The sequence below is a fragment of the Bos mutus genome, chromosome 14 (genome assembly GCF_027580195.1).
Source record: "Bos mutus isolate GX-2022 chromosome 14, NWIPB_WYAK_1.1, whole genome shotgun sequence".
NCBI classification, from domain to species: Eukaryota; Metazoa; Chordata; class Mammalia; order Artiodactyla; family Bovidae; genus Bos; species Bos mutus.
In genome coordinates, this window is record NC_091630.1 from 50525907 (window position 1) to 50546795 (window position 20889).

Below are 20889 nucleotides of genomic sequence, written 5' to 3' on the forward strand. Positions count from 1 at the left end.
ATTTCTCTGTATTAATTCTTATATGTGAATTTGTAATCTCTGTCCATGGAACTCTTCAGGAAAGAATACTGGAGTGGGTAGCCGTTCCCTTCAACAAGGGATCTTTCTGACCCAGGGACCAAACCCGGGTCTCCCGCATTGCAGGCAGATTCTTTACCATCTGAGCCACCAGGGAAGCCCCATGTGAATCTATATCTATCTCAAAATGTTAAATGTATTGTAAAAAGAGTAACCAGGTCTCCATACTCCTGGATTCCATTCTCTTTGGAACCAGGTACTGTTTTCCTTCCTGGGCGGTCAGAAGCCAAGTTTATTCTTGCCCTTTCCTCTCCGCTATGTATAAACTTCATCAACTGACCCTGACTCACTCCACCATGGACACCAGGAGTGTTGGTTGTGGCTGTGACTGTCCCTCTCCTCTTCAGTCAGCTTGACTCTCCCATGTCAGGCCCTGGGAGCCACTTCCACTGCTGCTGCCTACTCCAGTTTAGTGGATGAGTCCCTGAGTCTTGGACACACAAAGCTTAGAAAGCAATGACAGAGAAGCAAACTACCTGGCTTGCTTCACTGGTGAGATGGCCTTGATTATTTTACTTTAAAAACTGCTCAAGTGAATTCACTGTCTCAACACATAACTGATAACTGTATTCATTATCTCAACAAATAACTGCTGGCTGGCAGATGTTTTTAAAATGCAAAATGCATGATAAGATTGTGGGTTTTATCTTTCAAATTGAAAATCTTTTAATTATGTTGAAAAATAGAGAGCTATCACTTTCAATTTCAATACCTGTCACTTATTTTTTATAGTATTCATATTATAAATTTTTATATCTTATTAATATAAGCAAAATAAAGAAAAGCAATGGAGATATGCTTGGGTTGCAAAATCTTTCTCTTTTTCAATGTGTCTTTATACCAGGTTAACAGAACCATTATTAATGTTGTATTTATAGTACAGCAGATAGCTCAGTTGGTTAAGAATCCACCTGCAATGCAGAAGACCCCAGTTCGATTCCTGGGTCAGGAAGATCCACCGGAGAAGGGATAGGCTACCCACTGCAGTATTCTTGGGCTTCCCTTGTGGCTCAGCTGGTAAAAAAATCTTCCTGCAATGCGGGAGACCTGGGTTTGATCCCTGGGTTGGGAAGATCCCCTGGAGAAGGGGACAGCAACCCACTCCAGTATTCTGGCCTGGAGAATTCCATGGACTACAGTCGGACACGACTGAGTGACTTTCAATTCATTGGTATTACTACACTTCAGGGGTATACTTTGGCCACCTGATGTGAAGAGCTGACTCATTGGAAAAGACCCTGATTCCAATGTCCAAAAGACATTGGAAAGACTGAGAGCAGGAGCAGAAGGGGGCAACAGAGGGTAAGACAGTTGGATGGCATCAATGGAAATGAATTTGAGCAAACTCCAGGAGAAAGTGAAGGACAGGGAAGCCTGGCGTGCTGCAGTCCATGGGGTTGCAAAGTCAGACAAAACTTAACAACTGAACACAACAACTGGTTTCGGATGGAGGAAGCCAAGGGGAAAAAACATGGTAGATGTACTATTGAAATGCATATCACAGATGTCACTTCACCATGAATCCAAAAAGGAAATTTAAGAAACACTATCTTTTGGTGATAAAGTTTTCTTAAATTTGTCATGGGCCAAAAGGGATGATACAGATACTAAATTCATCAAAGAAAAAAAACTAGAATAGATTAAGAAAGGGAAAGAAACAGAGGTAAATATATAGAACTTGGAAGTTATCTGTCTGCAAAAGTGAACAGATACTACTTGCAGATGAGTAAGAGACTTAAATGGGCTTCCCTAGTGGCTCAGCCGGTAAAGAATCTACCTACAATGCATGAGACCTGGGTTTGATCCCTGGGTTGGGCAGACCCCCTGGAAGAAGGCGTGGCAACCCACTCCAGTATTCTTTCCTAGAGACTTCTGTGGATAGAGGAGGCTGGTGGGCTACAGTCCATGGTTGCAAAGAGTCAGACATGACTGAACAACTAAGCATGGCACAAGAGACTTAAATATGAGGACAGACACAGGGCAGGGAACAAAGAAAATAGAGAGCTAATCAAGACTTATAAAAAGCAACACTCACAAAGCTTAAAAGTAATGGAGTTAAAAATAAAATTGCAAAGGAAACTAACAAGTTAAAAATAGTTAAAAACTGTTTAGCACTTCCTCAAAAAGTAAACACATGGTTACTCATGCAACCCCCAAATTCCACTCCTGTATATATAACCAAGAACAATGAAAACATATATCCACACAGAAATGTGTACAGGAATGTTCACAGCAAAATTTTCCTAATAGCCAAAAAAATGGAAGCAACTCAGAGGTCCATCAACTGATGGATAAACAAAATATGGTAGATCCATGCCATGGAATATTATTCAACCATAATAAAGTACAATACAAACCACAACATGGATGAACCTTGAAACATGTTACGTGAAATAAACCAGAAGTAAAAGGCCATATATTGTATCATTCAATATATATGAAATGTCAAGAACAGGCAAATCCATAGAAACAGAAAGTAGATTAGTGGTTGCCAGAGGATGCGGGGAGAGGGGAATTGGGAATGACTACCATGTTTCTTTTGGGGGGTGATGGAAAAGTTCTGCAATTAGATAGTGACGACATGACATTTATGAACATACTAAAAAACCACTGAACTGTACATTTTTAAATGAATTACACTCAATTAAAAAAAAAAAGAAATGAAGTGTTGATACATGCTACAACATAGATGAACCTTGAAAGCACTAAGCTAACTGAAAACAGCAGCCACAAAAGACCACACAGTACACAGTTCCTCTTGTACAGGACGTCCAAAACAGGCTAATTTACAGACAGAAAGTGGATTAGTGGTTACCTATGGCTAGGAAAATGAGGGGGGTCAGGGAGTTGATACCTAAAGGATATGAAGTGTCTTTTTTGGTGATGAAAATATTCTAAAATTAGGTAGTGGTGACAGTTGCATTACTCTGTGAATATATTAAAAGCCACTTAATTGTATACTTTAAAAAGATGAACTGTAGAATGTGTGAATTATATCCTGATAAAGCTGTTATTTCTTTAACTCAGTGTTAAATAGGGTCCTGTTGGAGAATGTTTATATTAATCAGCCAACAATTTCTTGTTGGTCACTACATTTTCAGCTCTTAACACTGTGGGGTCAGCAGAAGTGTAAGTCATGGTCCAGCCCTCAAGGAGTCTACATTTTATTTGAGGAGAAATATTTGTGTGCAGGAAGTAGTAAACAACATAAAACAGTGTATCTTTGGAGATTAAATTATACTAACTGTAATAGCTGAAGGAATTCAAGAATCGGAGACGGACTTTCCTGGCGATCTAGTGGTTAAGACCTCACCTTCCAGTGCAGGAGAGTGTGGGTTCGATCCCTGGTGAGGGAGCTAAGATCCCACATGCCTCGTGGCCAAAAAAACAAAACATAAAATAGAAGAAATATTGTAACACATTCAATAGTTTTGAGTTTTAAAAAAAAATAGTTTTTTAAAAAAATAGTTTTCAAGAGTTTTAAAATGGTCCGCATCCAAAAAAAAAAAAATTCTTTAAAAGAAATCAGAGAAATCCATTAGACTTTGAAAGATGACAAGCTTTAGGAAAAATCTCTGGGGAAGTGAGTCTCATTAGACCTTGACTCAGGAATGGAAATGTGACCAGGGAGATATAATCATGTTCAAAAAAAAGACCAATAACGTTAAGGACATGGTATATATTAGTAAGACCAAATCCTACAGTCTGTGTGAGTAGATTCTAGTGCAATCTGAGACTGACTGAAAAATTATTAAAGTTAGCCTTGGAAGCCAGAGTTTGGTCCAATAAAGAAAAATGAGAAAATACTCTCATGCATGAAAAGCATATCAGTATTAAATGAGAGTTTAAAGGAGAAATACAATGATATATGAATGGAAGGAAGTAGGAGCCTAGAGTGAGGCAACTAACTAGAAGTGTTTAGGGCAAAATTCCACACATGGACAGGGAGAGTGGATGTAGGAATGGAAAGTAAAGAAAAGGTTTATATAGTTCAAATGAAAAAATCATTCATTCATTCAACCAAAGACTTATTAAGCTCTTCTTTTTATGTGAAGGCAGCTTGCAAAGTTCTAGAACAGTACAAGTACTGTAATGTACGTTACATTAATGCTTCCCTCAATTCTTTTACTACAATTCTACTGGGGAGATGAGACACAAACACAGAAAACAGCAATAAAGAAAGTCTTTAGGAACTGATGACCAGCTTGATATGGGGATGAAAGTGCAGGATGAGTCAAAGATGGCAAGATGCTCAAGAGAATGATGAAACTGTGGGAGCATCAGCTGAAATGTTGGCAGTTTTATTAGTCTGAAGGGAAGAACCCAAAACCACACTCCATTAAGCAAGTTAAATGATTGATGTAGTCAACAAGTAATTACTAAGTGTCTATCATGCACCAGCCCAGGCAGGGTGTGTAGTGGGGAGGGAGACAGGATTTTCAAAACTCTGTTCTATTACAGCTTGATTCTCCTAAACCAAAAGGAGGAAATACTCTCTGATGAGAGATTAAAGAGGCTCTGTAAACAGAGTTGAGTATCTCAACCAAAAGAATCAATACTTGGTTTACAGGTTTAATTTGGAAACAGAAATCCAAGAAAACATCCCAGTGATTTAGCCAACCATAACAGAATTGTTTCAAATATTTTTCTTGAGTGTATTACTCCACCTGATAAGAGACAGGAAAAAGGTAGAGGACTGAAACAGTTCACCACTCCTGTTCTGAGCTCTGGCACGAGTTCAGGGGAATCATAATGGTAGTTGAGGTAGGCAAGCAATTTTTAGCAGCAGCCTATATTTAACATCTTTTAATTTTTCATGTTTTTTTCTTAATTGTGGAAAAGCCACTTAATTCTTTGTTGGCAGTGCAGATGGAATAGCATTTGCTCGTTTCTCAGAATCATCTCCAATCAAATGAGGTCGTCTGGGCTTTGTGCACTTTTGAGAGTTTAAAATTGTCTATCTCCAGGGCTGGGTATCTCAAGCCACAGCTGGGGCTAGCTGGCTCAGAGTTATGTACATAACTTAATTTTTGCCTCAAATATTTCTACATTGCTAGAGCAAAATTTTTAAAATTATTTATTATAATTGGAGGCTAATTACCTTACAATATTGTGGTAGTTTTTGCCATACATTGACAAGAATCAGCCACAGGTGTACATATGTCTCCCCACCCAAAACCCCTTCCCACCTCCCTCCCCATTCCATCCCTATGGGTTGTCCCAATGCACCGGCTTTGAGTGCACTAGGGCAAATTTGACCAGAGTCTTTACTTACAAAATATAGAATAAGTGGCACTTCCCTGGTGGTTCAATGGCTAAGACTGCCCTCCCAATTCAGAAGGCCTGGGGGCTCAGTCCCTTGTTCAGGGGACGTTCAGAGAACTAGATCCCCCATGCCACAGCTAAGAATCCACATGCCACAACTAAAAATCCCACATACCACAATGAAGATCACGTGCAGCCTAATAAATATTTTTTTAAAGAATATAAAATAAGTAACTCTGGAAAACGTTGATTTGACTTCCAAGTAAGATGTCTCCAAATATCAAAGTAAAGCAGAAAAGTATAAAGGAAATGGTTGATAGCCCTGACTTCATTAAATATATTAAAGGAGTATTTAGGATGGGAAAAATGCCTGTGACATGCTGTTGTATCAAAAATAAATAAAAGCCAGCATGGACACATAGCAAAGTAAACCTAAAGCAAATGAAAAAACAACCCTCAGAATGGAAGAAAATATTTTCAGATGAAGAGACTAACAGGAATGTAATCTCCAAAATATACAAACAGCTCACAAAACTCGATGTCAACAAACAACCTAATCAAAAAATGGACACAAGACCTAAATAGACATTTTTTCCAAAGAAGATATACAGATAGCCAAGAGGCAAAGGAAAAAATGCTCAACATCACTAATTATCAGAGAAATTCAAATTAAATGATGTATCACCTCACACCTGTCAAAACGGCCATCATCAAAACATCTACAAACAACAAAGACTGGAGATGATATGGATAAAAGGGAACCTTCCTACATAGTTGGTGGAAATATAAATTGGTACAGTCGCTCTGGAGAACAGTATTGAGGCTCCTTAAAAAAACTAAAAATAGAGCTACCATATGATCCAGCAATCCCACTCCTAGACATATACCCAGATAAAACCATAATTCAAAAATATACATGTACCCCAGTATTCATTGCAGCACCATTTACAATAGCCAGGACATGGAAGCAATCTGAATGTCCATCAACACAGGAATGGAAAAAGGTGATGCAGTACATATATACAATGGAATATTATTCAGCCATAAAAAGGAATAAAATAATGCCACTTGCAGCAACAGAGATAGACCTAGAGATTGCCACACTGAGTGAAGTAAGCCAGAAAAGAACAAATATCATTTATATAATATGATTTATATATAATAATGATATATAATATCATTATATGTGGAATCTTAAAAAATGGTACACATAAACCTATTTATAAAACAGAGTCACAGATGTAGAAAATAAACTTATGGTTACCAAGGGGGATTGGAGACAGGGGACTGATAAATTGGGAGATTGGAATTGACGTATACACACTATAATATATAAACAGATAACTAATAAGAAGCTACTGTATAGAACAGGGAACTCTACTCAATACTCTGTAATGACCCATATGGAAATAGAATTTTAGAAAGAGTGGATATGTGTATATGCATTACTGATTAACTGTCGTATAGCAGAAACTAACACAATATTGTAAAGTAACTATACTCCAATAAAAATAAATTTAAAAAAAAATTTAAATAACTTTTACACTTATTACAACCTGAGAAAAACAGCATGGACATTATAATTTCCATGTTGTAAAATCTATATTTGAGATACATATACATAAGAAATGTACTAAATACTAAAAAATTATGATTTTTATTTTCTTATTTTTTGAATTTTCCATATTTTCTATATTAACAGAACCCAAAATGACATGTTTTAAACGAATTTAACCCAGTCAAAACTGAATAGTTTCATTCTCAAATTAAACTCATTTATACTTGAGTCGTATATTCCTGCAGGTATTTTAAAATCGGGCTTCCCTTGTGGCTCAGCTGTTAAAGAATCTGCCTGCAATGTGGGAGACCTGGGTTCAGTCCCTGGGTTGGGAAGATCCCCTGGAGAAGGGAAAGGCTACCACTCCAGTATTCTGGCCTGGAGAATTCCGTGGACTATACAGACCATGGGGTCGCAAAGAGTCGGACATGACTGAGTGACTTTCACTTTCACTTCATTTTAAAATCAGTGATTGAATTTAATTTAACTCAGCGGCAGACCAAAGATAAAGAAAGCAAGGGTTTGTGAGAAGATGATCCATGGGAAAATTGGGACAAGAATGCTCTGAAATGGAAAGTTCTTCCAGACTTTGAAGAGGCATAATATATAGGTGGATCTAATTTGGTCCTTTAACAGAATGGTAGCCAAAAGGAGGGGGGAAAGAGAGAGAGAGAAAAAAAAACTTCCTTAATGTCCCAGGTGGATCATGGTATTCTTCTGCTATTATACAATATGAAACCTCACACTTTCAGGCCCAACCTGATTACACTGGAAAACCAACTCCGTTTCCACGCTCCTAGCCATCTACAATAGGCACTAAGGATGGCTAATCCTGGTGCCAAAACCTGGCATGCGATTCAGGGTAGTATGTAATTGTTGGTGGTGGTATTAATGAGTTGCTAAGTCATGTCTGACTCTTTGCAATCCCATGGACTGTAGCATGCCAGGCTCCTCTGTCCATGGGATTCTCCAGGCAAGAATACTGGAGTGAGTAGCCATGGCCTTTTCCAGGGAATCTTCCCAACCCAGGGATCGAACCTGTATCTCTTATATCTCCTGAATTGTCAGGCGGGTTCTTTACCATTGGGATTCCCTGGTGGCTCAGATAGTAAAACATCTGTCCCCAATGCTGGAGACCTGGGTTCAATCCTTGGGTCAGGAAAATCCCCTGGAGAAGGAAGTGGCAACCCACTCCGGTATTCTTGCCTGGGAAATCCCATGGACAGAGGAACCTGGTGAGCTACAGTCCATGGGGTCGCAGAGTCCAACACAACTGAACGACTTCACTTTCACTTTTCTTTACCATTAGAAGGAAGCCCCTCATTATGTCTTACTGGAAATTAAAGGTAAAAACCAATATAAACCCTCAAATGTAGGCATGAAACTCAAAGTCTTGGTTAAGAAATGTATCACTAAAATCAGAATAAACCTTTTAAGGAAGAGAATTTAAGTTTTTGTATAAAATATACCAAAGGTTGGGGAATAAATAAGTAATTGAGAGGGTTACTAACTCCAGACCAAACTTCTAATAAGTTCAGTTGAGTAAGCAAATAAGTCTTTGTTGTTAATGGTATAATAAAAAACAGTTCATAGATCTGCATTTGTAAAAATTCTCTGATTTTGTCCACTACCATCCCTTTTAATTGCAATATTTTAATTTTTCTGCCAGTCTTTTAGTACCTTTAATTCCTTATATTCTCCTATCCTTCTCCCCCTCCCCAGTCTTCTCTTTAATCCTTTGCATCCTCCAACCAAGCTCTTTCTTCCTTTTAATTCAATTTGTAATGTCTTATATATAGCAGGCTCTATATTAATGTTTGTTCATTTTAATTAAACTGAAAGCCATTGCATCCATCGTGCTCCACTATTCAACATCTGAGAATGTTTTGGGCACTGTTTATACAGGCAGTGTTTATACAGGCAGTCTTCACTTTTCTGGCACAGAAAAGTGTGTACAACTGTAGAAGTGATCATGCAAACTGAAGCCATAAAAATCTATCTTGATAACTAATATGGAAAATTAAGTTTGTTCTATGATCTTTATGTATTTTTGTCAAAAGATTAAAGACTTTCTTACTCTGTTGTAAGCATGTAAGACATTGACCAAAAATAGTGAAACTAATGCTTATTACACTGTAATTTAAAACATTAAAGATATTGATAATTAAATGTCATTTCTTTGTAAAAATCTTTATCACATTGAATCTATAAATTGCTTTGGGTAGTATATTCATTTTCACTATATTGATTCTTCCAATCCATGAACATGGTATATTTCTCCATCTATTAGTGTCCTCTTTGATTTCTTTCACCAGTGTTTTATAGTTTTCTATATACAGGTCTTTAGTTTCTTTAGGTAGATATATTCCTAAGTATTTTATTCTTTCCGTTGCAATGGTGAATGGAATTGTTTCCTTAATTTCTCTTTCTGTTTTCTCATTATTAGTGTATAGGAATGCAAGGGATTTCTGTGTGTTGATTTTATATCCTGCAACTTTACTATAATCATTGTTGCTTTAATGTGAAATGTTGACAGCGTCGTTTTTTCTGGAACACCTTCCTCCTTTCCATTACAACCATTTCCCTCATTTATGTCAGTGAGTTTGTCTTCACTTAGTTCCTCAGGCTACCTAAGGCAGTGTCCATATTCCTGTGGTCAGCTATTTCTACTATAACTCCATTTACATTTGATTCATATTTCCTTCTGCATTATCTGCATTACTGCTTCACTTTAAGCCTTGTTGGCCAATACTCTCTAACCATATCCATTTTTGCCAAATGCCACATGAGTTTTTTCACCGGAAGACAAGGGAGCAACACAGCTACACACTTTTCTGTCTGTGTATGAACTGAGTAAACACACACAGTGGCCAATCACACACCTACAGACTTTAAAACAAGTGGCACAATTTGTCACAGGTCTTGATGCACAGCTATAATTTACAAAGAGGTTTGCAGAGTTAAGACCTAGCACTAGTAACAAATTTGAACTGTACTTGGAGGACTGCTATTATTTAACTAAACCATGGTTACTGATATTTGTGTATATCAGAGCCATGCAGATTGAAGATGCCTATGCTTTCTTTTTGTAGGTTAATGATTCTTACATAGTAGATTTTAACAATGCCACCGCCCTGATTAAATACAACCAACCATTGTTATTAGGCTATCTCAGTACAAAAATTCTAGAATTGTGAAGTGGTTTTATTTAAGGAAAAAGTAATGCAGCTACTGCTAAGTCGCTTCAGGCAGCCCACCAGGCTCCCTGTCCCTGGGATTCTCCAGGCAAGAACACTGGAGTGGGTTGCCATTTCCTTCTCCAATGCATAAAAGTGAAAAGTGAAAGAGAAGTCGCTCAGTCATGTCCGACTCTTAATACAAAATATTTCAAATGTTTATCTATATCTCTTAATAGAAAATATAGATTAATAGATAACATTTTTCAATAGTCACCTGCCCTGTTAGACTAGCCAGTCTCTGAGAGGTTCTCAGTATAAATTAATTAAGTATAAAAATAACTAGATTTGCGTATGATTTTCCAGTTCTCCACCATTCATTCACAGAGCCTTTGTTCATGTTGCTTCCAAGCTATTATTTAGTTACCATATTGTATTTAAGGAGCTTCTCACAGTATGACTTTGAATACATTATACATTAAGCTCCCTTTTTAAAAATTTCCCTGGGAACTCTCTCCTGCTCTAATTCATTCTCCAATTACTGCATCATAAATAACTCCTTTGTGTCAAGATGCACCCACTTTGGTGTTTCAACTCTTCTACCGTAAATAGTTTTACTCCACTCCAGTCTAGGTGAGAACCTTCAACTTGACTGGTGACTGTGCTGTTCCTTTGACCTCAGTTATAACAGCTAGTTCTCCCAGCATGCACTTCACTCAATATGTGCTTGTTATTTTTAGGTCTTCTTTTTTTATATATAAATTTATTTACTTTAATTGGAGGCTAATTACTTTACAATATTGTATTGGTTTTGCCATACATCAACATGAATCCGCCACGTGTGTACACGTGTTCCCCATCCTGAAACCCCCTCCCACCTCCCTCCCCGTACCATCCCTCTGGGTCATCCCAGTGCACCAGCCCTGAGCACCCTGTATCATGCATCAGACCTGGACTAGCAATTCATTTCACATATGATATTATACATGTTTCAATGCCATTCTCCCAAACCATCCCACCCTCGCCCTCTCCAACAGAGTCCAAAAGACTGTTCTATACATCTGTGTCTCTTTTGCTGTCTCACATATAGGGTTATCGTTACCATCTTTCTAAATTCCATATATATGCGTTAGCATACTGCATTGGTGTTTTTCATTCTGGCTTACTTCACTCTATATAATAAGCTCCAGTTTCACCCATCTCATTAGAACTGATTCAAATGTATTCTTTTTAATAGCTGAGTATTTTTAGGTCTTCTGTAGTCATTCTAGAAGAAAAATAATGGAAAAAATTTTAAAGCTGCCTTTTTAAAAGCCAGCACCACTGATCCTAAAAACAGTGTCACATTCCAGGTTGCCATAGAGTTCTAAGAAAGCAACATCCAACCAAATAAATCCAAAAACAATGAAAAGGGGGAACTCTCGGGCCTAACCTTCTCTTACCACACAAAGACTTTCATAATTGCAAAATTTTTCTTTGAATTTAACTGAAGTTTATTTGGTGAATTCTGGTATATGTTCAGTTCAGTCACTCAGTTGTGTCTGACTTTTTGTGACCCCACGGACTGCAGCCAGGCTTCCCTGTCCATCACCAACTCCCGGAGCTTGCTCAAACTCATGTCCATTGAGTCCGTGAAGCCATCCAACCATCTCATCCTCTGTCATTCCCTTCTCCTCCTGCCTTCCATCTTTCCCAGCGTCAGGGTCTTTTCCAATGAGTCGGTTTTTCGCATCAGGTGGCCAAAGTATTGGAGCTTCAGCATCAGTCCTTCCAATGAATATTCAGGACTGATTTCCTGAATTCTGATTCTGATTCTGGTAAATGACATGCATCTCTTTATGCAGAAACCAAAGTAGTCTTGGTAGGTACCAAATAGATTCATTCTTTGTCTCCCTTCATTAAGTTCAGAAATTCCATAACCTAATACCAACATATCACTTTCCTAGCAGAATGTTATACTCAAAACTGTACCTTTTAACTTAAAATGCATCTCTGCAAAGTACTTTTAAGTGAATTGATGGAGGTGAGTGTAGTACCTAAAGACTGCCACAATGAGGCGTGTGGAACATGGTTTTGTGACTGGCTTTCAGGTCATGCCTACTTAAATCTTCCTTCTAAGCAACAACAGTAGTCAAGAAATTAAACTTGGAAAACCAGGAAGGAACTCGATTAGTAGGTATCTCCTTTCCTGTGTGTATGGATGGTGGGAATTGATTGCTAAAAAGAGTCCCACGTGTTAGAAGGAAAGCACGCCCCAGTGTTCTTTATGGTTATCCTGTGTTAGAGTATGATAGACAGTCACATGATCATCTTTTAAGTATGATAGTATGATCATGTTAGAGTATGATAGAATGTCACATGATCATCTTTTTTTCCTAGAAACTTCACCTAAACCATACAAGAAGCCATCTACAGCCATTATTTAAAGCACTGAAGAAAGGGGTTTCTGAATTGTCCTATTCAGCTCTGAACAGTCATCACATTGTGATCATTCTCATTTTGTCTGACCAGATGGAGAATGGCTGCAATTCTTAGAGTTATAAAAATCACAAATATAGCATATGCAAAACAATGACACTCTGTTTATTTGTCAGAGGAAGAACATGTTCCGGCACATCTCAAATATTAAATCCACTCCAGAAAAGAATGCTAGGAAACAGCTTCCTTACTTAATACATTATTTGGAAATGAATAAATTTAAAACCAAGCCATGTTAATGGCCTCAAAATATACAAAAACACTTGACAGTTATAATTAAAAGTGATAAATCGTTTTAAAATGAAGTTTTAGAAGTGGAATATTCCCAAACTCATTCTATGTGGCCACCATCACCTTGATACCAAAACCAGACAAAATTACAAAAAAAAGAAAATTACTGGCCAATATCACTGATGAACATAGACACAAAAGTACTCAACAAAATACTAGCAAGCCAAATCCAACAATATGTTAAAAAGATCATACACTGAGATGAATTGGGATTTATCCCAGGGATGCAAAGACTCAATATATGCAAATCAATCAATATTATACACCATATTAACAAATTAAAGAATAAAAACCATATGATCATCTCAATAGAGCAGAAAAAGCTTTTGACAAAATTCAACAAGCATTTATGATAAAAGCTTTCCAGAAAGTGGGCCTAAAGGGAACCTACATCAGCAAAATAAAGGCCATATATGACAAACTCACAGCAAACCTTATTCTCAGCAGTGAAAAGCTGAAAGCATTTACTCTAAGATCAGCAACAAGCAAGGAGCTCCACTCTCACCACTTTTACTCAACATAGTCTTGGAAGTTCTTGCCATCACAAGGAAAGAAAAAATAAATAATAGGAATCCGAATTGGAAAGAAAAAAAAAATAGGAATCCAAATTGGAAGAAGAAGAAGTTATCTTTGCAGATAGCATGATATTATACATAGGAAATCCTAACGATGCCATCAGAAAACTCCTAGGGCTAATGAATGAATTAAGTAAAGTCTCAGGATACAAAATTAATATACAGAAATATCTTGCATTCCCATGCACTAACAAAGATCAGAAAGAGAAATTCAGGAAACAATCCCATTTACCATTGAAACAAAAAGAATAAAATACCTAGGAATAAAGAACAAAATACCTAGGAATAAACCTACCTAAGGAGGCAAAAGACCTGTACATAGAAAACACTGATGAAAGAAATCAAAGATGACATGAACTGATGGAGAAATATACCATGTTCTTGGAGCGGAAGAATATTGTGAAAATGACCACTACCCAAAGTTATCTACAGATTCAATGCAATCCCTATCAAACAACCAATGGTATTTTTCACAGAACTAAAACAAAAAAATTTACAATTAGTATGGAAACACAGAAGTCTCCAAATAGCCAAACAAGTCTTAAGACAAATGGAGCTGGAGAAATCAGGCTCCCCGACTTCAGACTATACTACAAAGCTACAGTAATCAAGGGAGTATAGTACTGGCACAAAAATAGAAATATAGATCAACAACATGATAGAAAGCCCAGAGATAAACTCACACACCTGTGGCCACCTAATCTATGACAAAGGAGGCAAGAATATACAAGGGAGAAAACACAATGGCTTCGATAAGTGGTGCTGGGAAAACCAGAAAGCTACATGTAAAAGAATGAAATCAGAACACTCCCTACACCATGTTCTTTACTGTTTTAGTCCCTCAATCCCATCTGACTCTCTGTGACCCCATGGATGTAGCGTGCCAGGTTCCTCTGTCCATGGGATTTCCCAGGCAAGAATGTGGAGTGGGTTGCCATTTCCTTCTCCAGGGGATCTTCCCAGCCCAAAGATCAAATGCACGTCTCCTACTTGGCAGGCAAATTCTTTATCACTGAGCCACATGAAATGCCTCCCTAATACCATACACAGAAATAAATTCAAAATGGATTAAAGCCTTGACTGTAAGGCCAGATGCTATAAAACCCAAAGAGAAAAACATAGGCAAAACACTTTATGACATAAATCACAGCAAGATCTTTTTTGACCCACCTCCTAGCGTAAGAAAAACAAAAATTAACGAATGGGACCTAATTAAACTTAAAAGCTTTTGCACAGCAAAGGAAACCATAAACAAGATGAAGATACAATCCTCAGAATGGGAGAAAATATTTGCAAACAAAGCAAATGACAAAGGATTAATCTCGTAAATATACAAGCAGTTCATGCAACTAAATATTAAAAAAACAACCCAAATGAAAGATGGGCAGAAGATCTAGATATACATTTCTCCAAAGACATAGATATGGTCAACAAAAACAGGAAAAGATTCTCAACATCACTAATTATCACAGAAATGCAAATCAAAACTACAATGAGATATCACCTCATACTGGTCAGAATGGCCAAAATAAAAAAATCTACAAACAATAAATGCAGGAGAGGGTGTGGGGAAAAGTGTTGGTGGGAGTATAAATTGATGCAGCCATTATGGAAAACAACATGAAGTTTTCCCAAAAAAATAAAAACAGAACTACCATTTGACCCAGCAATCCCACTACTGCGCATATACCCAAAGAAAACCATAATTCAAGAAGATACACAAGCCCCCATGTTCACTGCAACATTACTTATAATAACTAGGACATGGAAGCAACATAAATGTCCATCAACAGAGGAATGGATAAAGAAGACGTAGTACATATATACTATGGAATATTCAGTTCAGTTCAGTTGCTCAGTTGTGTCCGACTCTTTGCAATCCCATGAATCACAGCACGCCAGGCCTCCCTGTCCATCACCAACTCCTGGAGTTCACTCAGACTCACATCCATCGAGTCAGTGATGCCACCCAGCCATCTCATCCTCTGTCATCCCCTTCTCCTCCTGCCCCCAAGCCCTCCCAGCATCAGAGTCTTTTCCAATGAGTCAACTCTTTGCATGAGGTGGCCTAAGTACTGGAGTTTCAGCTTTAGCATCATTCCTTCCAAAGAAATCCCAGGGCTGATCTCCTTCAGAATGGACTGGCTGGATCTCCTTGCAGTCCAAGGGACTCTCAAGAGTCTTCTCCAGTCCAGGTTCGATGCACGATACTGGATGCGTGGGGCTACTGCACTGGGATGACCCAGAGGGATGGTATGGGGAGGGAGGAGGGTTCAGGATGGGGAACACATGTATACCTGTGGTGGATTCATTTTGATATTTGGCAAAACTAATACAATTATGTAAAGTTTAAAAATAAAAAAAAAAAAAAAGCCTTCTCCAACACCACAGTTCAAAAGCATCAATTCTTCGGCTCTCAGCCTTCTTCACAGTCCAACTCTCACATCCATACATGGCCACAGGAAAAACCATAGCCTTGACTAGATGAACCTTTGTTGGCAAAGTAATGTCTCTGCTCTTGAATATGCTATCTAGGTTGGTCATAACTTTCCTTCCCAGGAGTAAGCATCTTTTAATTTCATGGCTACAATCACCATCTACAGTGATTTTGGAGCCCCCAAAAATAAAGTCTGACACTGTTTCCACTGTTTCCCCATCTATTTCCCATGAAGTGATGGGACCGGATGCCATGATCTTCGTTTTCTGAATGTTGAGCTTTAAGCCAACTTTTTCATTCTGCACTTTCACTTTCATCAAGCGGCTTTTGAGTTCCTCTTCACTTTCTGCCATAAGGGTGGTGTCATCTGCATATCTGAGGTTATTGATATTTCTCCCGGCAATCTTGATTCCAGTTTGTGTTTCTTCCAGTCCAGCGTTTCTCATGATGTACTCTGCATATAAGTTAAATAAGCAGGGTGACAATATACAGCCTTGTACTCAGCCATAAAAAGGAACATAATTGGTCATTTGTAGAGACATGGATAGACCTAGACAGTGTCATGAAGAGAGAAGTAAGTCAGAAAGAGAAAAACAAATGTTGTATATTAACACATGTCTGTGGAATCTAGAAAAATGGTATAAATGATCAATCCCATTTGCAAAGTAGAAATAAAGATAGATGGAGAGACCAAATGTATGGCTACCAAGGGAAAGGTAGGGGGAGGAATGGGCAGACTTGGATTGACACATATACACTATCGATACTATGTATAAAATAGATAACTAATGAGAACATGTTGTACAGCACAGGGAACTCTAGTTAATGCACTGAGGTGACCTGAATGGGAAGGAAGTCCAAAGGGACAGTTCAGTTCAGTTCAGTCGCCCAGTCGTGTCCAACTCTTTGTGACCCCATGAATCATAGCACACCAGGCCTCCCTGTCCAGCACCAACTCCCAAAGGGACAGGATATATGTATATGTATGGCTGATTCATATGTATTTGATACATATGAATACATATGATATGTATTTGCTGTACGGTAGAGCCTAATATAGGTATACTCTGATAAAAATATACCTAATATAGATATACTCTGATAAAAATTAATCTAAAAATAAAATAATTGAGTTTTTAAGCACAATTCGGTGATTAAGACAGCAGACAGGCAAAAATTTTAGTAAGAATATAGCTGACAAAAACAGTGTAATTAATAAGCGTAATCTAATAAACACACATAGAACACATACCCAGTGACTAGATAATGTATATTGTTTTCAAGCACCATTGAAACATTTGCAAAAATTGACTACATACTAGGCCGAAAGCAAGATCAAGAGATACCAAGAACCTATATCAGATAGATCATCTCCTCTGGCTACAATGCAGTTGTTAGAAATTATTTATAAAAATATGACTTTAAAAAAGCTCACATAAAAAAGATGGTTAATTTACATGATTTAAAATATACAGACCTTTACAAATAACTCATAGTTTAAAGAAATCAAGGAAATTTTTCAATATTTACAACTGAATGGAAGCAAAACTATTATATACCAAAACATATAAAATGTAGCTAATGTACTACTGAAGAGGAATTTATCATTTTAAATAAATATATTAGAAAAAGAATAAAGATGCCCAAGTTGATGAGCTAAGCTTTCCACTCTTAAGAAATTAGAAAAAGAGTCAGTGAAAGAAAGAATAAAGAGCAGAAACCAATGAAACAGAAATTAAAGATACATCTTCCCTACTATATCTTTATTTTGTATTTAATTCCTTTCTGCTGTAGGCCTAGATGGTTTACTCCCCAAATAATAGAGTAATAACTCTGATACCAAAACAAGAAAGAAAAATATGTCTATCTCACTCAAAAATATAGATGTAAATATTAGCAACCTAAATCCAGCCAACATAATATCAGTGTATATCATAACGTAGTGGGCTTATCCCAGAAATAGAGGGATAATTTAATGTTAGAAAGTTACTTATTGAAATTGACCATAACAACATGATTATGTTACTATATGAAGAAAGATTATTTGTTAAAATTCAGTATCAATTAATGGCAAAAAAAAAAAAACAACCTTATATAGAAGAGAACATTTGTCATGTACTCAACCTCAGTTTCAAAATTAACATAAATGGAGAAGAGTCAATAATAGCCAAGCTAATTTTGAAATGGAACTGAATGTGGGAGACATTCAACGAGACTCGGCAGATTCTAGGTAAACCATGATGTGGTTTTGGTGAATAGATATAAACCAAAATGCATTAAAACAATTCTTCCCTTGAAAGAAAACTTGATCCTCAACAGAGGTGACATACTAACTCATTGGGGAAAAGACAACTTATCCAAATGAGTACGAGAGAGCCATTGGCCTTCCATAATGGAAACATTAATGAATAAATCTCAACTGAACATCATGTAAAAAATCATTTCTAGCAGTTTTAAGGTCTTTAAAAAGAAACTTTAGATATTTGAAGAAAATACAAGGTAATAGCTTTATAATCTTAAAACAGAGATGGGTTCTTAAGTAACACGTATATATTTAATGGTAATAAAATTGAAAACTTATATACAACAAGGACATGAACATAAGCAATAAGCCACAAGAAAGGAAGATGATCATGACACACATAATCAAATGAAGATTAATATTCAGAATATAAGAATGAGTTTAATAGAAAAAATAGGCAATAATATGAGTGAGCAATTCCTAGAATGGCCTATCATTATATAAATGCTGTTCAATATAAATTGTATGCAGGGAAATATGAAGTAAAATGACAAAACATGTTTTCATACCCATTAACTTTTTTTCATTGAAAGCCTAACAAAACCAAGGGTTGGCAAGTTGTAGAGCAATGGGAATTCTCATTACTGATAATGAAAATATTTACTGATTTAGACAGAAAATGGCAACATTTAGTAAAGTGGAAGGCACAGAAATCCAAGACCCAGCAAGGTATTCCTAGATTTATATAATAAAGAAACTTTCACACATGTCTAGGAAAAATGTTCAGGAATGTTCACCGCCAATCTTGTAACAGTGAAATATCAGAAACAACATAACCATACATCAACAAAATAAGGGATAGATATAGTGTGCATTTACCTTTATAAATGCCTCTATATACCTTTATAGATATAGTGTGCATTCCATTTATAATGGAATTCCATGTAATAGTTAAAAATGAACAAATCAACTTAATAAGTGTCAAAATATAACATTGGAGAGAAAAGCAAACTGAAGATTGCCGTATCATGATCTCATTTGCATGAAATTTCAAAGCATACACATATTATATATTGTTCATGAATCCGCACATATGTACTAAATTAGAAAATCATGCACGGAAATGATAATGGCAAATTGAGGACACTTATTGAAGGAGGGGAGGAAAATGGGATCTGAGAGTGATTAAAAAAAAGGGGGGGGGAGCTCTAGTTTTACCTATAATGTCTTGATATTCTTTTAAAAATATTTGATAAATACAACAAGATGCAGTGGATGTAATTTCTTCTCTGTATTTTTTATATTTGCTTAAAATATATTGTGATTTTTTTAAAAGGAAGTTAGTAATATTTTCTCCAATACAAAAGCATGGCAGTCAATTGCATTGGAGGAGGAGAAGGCAGAATAAAATGAGAAGGTCCACATGCAAGTCTCCAGCATAATCTAGTGCTTAATGTGCTAACATGTAGCACATTTTCTGTGCTTGGAAGAGGTGAGACTTCCCCACTTTGGACTGAGATGAATGAGTCATGGATCCCAGTGCTATGAGAGAAGGGAGAGAAATTACAACTTTTCCTATCTCTTCATTCCTGCCTTGCTGCTCCAAATTCCGTTCCTTCCATCTCTTCTTCCTCTCTAGAGTGGCATGGAAAACCACAACCCTCTAACGTTAAGGGAGAAAAGTTAGCTAATCATATAACTGTCTCTGCCATCCCACCAGCAGACTTCCTCCAGGCTTTGGGGGACCTCCTTTTATTAGAGGAAAACAAAATTCCAGGGTATGTACAATTGATCACATATCAGGAACTTTCCTCTAGTTTGAGACATTGGACTGTTAATAGAAATTCAAGCACATACAAAAGTTCTACCAAAGTTATTTGGCCAGCAAATTATTGAATCTTAAAGGAGAACAAAAGAGAATTGTATTAACAATGTTTATCGACTTGTATTAATTTATAAGTATTTAAATTATATTTAATAAAATAGTATTTAACTCATTTCTTATGTTCTTGAATATATTCCTATATTTTCAGTATTATTTCTAATATAGTGAGACTTTCTCATAATAGATTGCATTATTGGAGTGCTGCTGTCTATTAACAGAATTCTCACTGTATAAATACAGAATGCTGCTTATGATTGGTTCAGAAATTCTACATACCTGGATGTAAAAGAAAATTGAAACTTTCAAGTATTAAATTTTCCAAAGCAAGATATAATTTAAGAATTATTTTGAATTATTTTAATATGGTAAAATTCTAACAATCCAAATGGATATAAAATGAGAGGTGGTAATCTTTCCTATACATTGTCCCCCAGGCCTCCTCCCCCAAGGCAGCCATTGTTACAAATATCCTAAATGTTTGTCTAAGGTACTTTATAAATAGACAAATATGCATCAAAAAGGATTTATTTAAAAAGTCCGTTCCATAGGAATGGTATTTCAAAATGTTTATATTCTTAACTTGGCTTAGCATATTTAATGCTTTTCTATTTGAGGCCAAATCTTCAAGCCTGGCATCAGTCACACAGAAGCAAGATTTCAAAGGAACCATGATAAAGGTGACACAATAAATAATTGTCCATTAACTCTTTGTAGAAAAGTCAGGAAAGAACAGAGTGTCCATGCAGTAAGTTCCAAAACTTGAGTCTGCTACCAGTTACGCATAAACAATTAAGTGGCACATATAACTATCCTGTGTTGTGATGTATCATGTAAGAATAGCAAAATATTTAGGTAATTGTTTTGTCCACAACTGAATGGAATCTTAAAAAGAACTGATAATACA

At 36.7% G+C, this 20889-nt stretch overlaps 1 protein-coding gene and 1 long non-coding RNA gene across 4 annotated transcripts in view; one reads left to right on the forward strand and one right to left on the reverse strand.

Annotated features, from left to right (window-relative positions):
• Positions 1-20889, forward strand: part of CPA6 (carboxypeptidase A6) — a 295184-nt gene that overhangs the window by 225077 nt on the left and 49218 nt on the right. The gene's annotated exons all lie outside the window — the stretch shown is intronic.
• The window catches only part of LOC138990755 (uncharacterized), a 147826-nt gene that overhangs the window by 55451 nt on the left and 71486 nt on the right, over positions 1-20889 (reverse strand). The window lies entirely within an intron of this gene.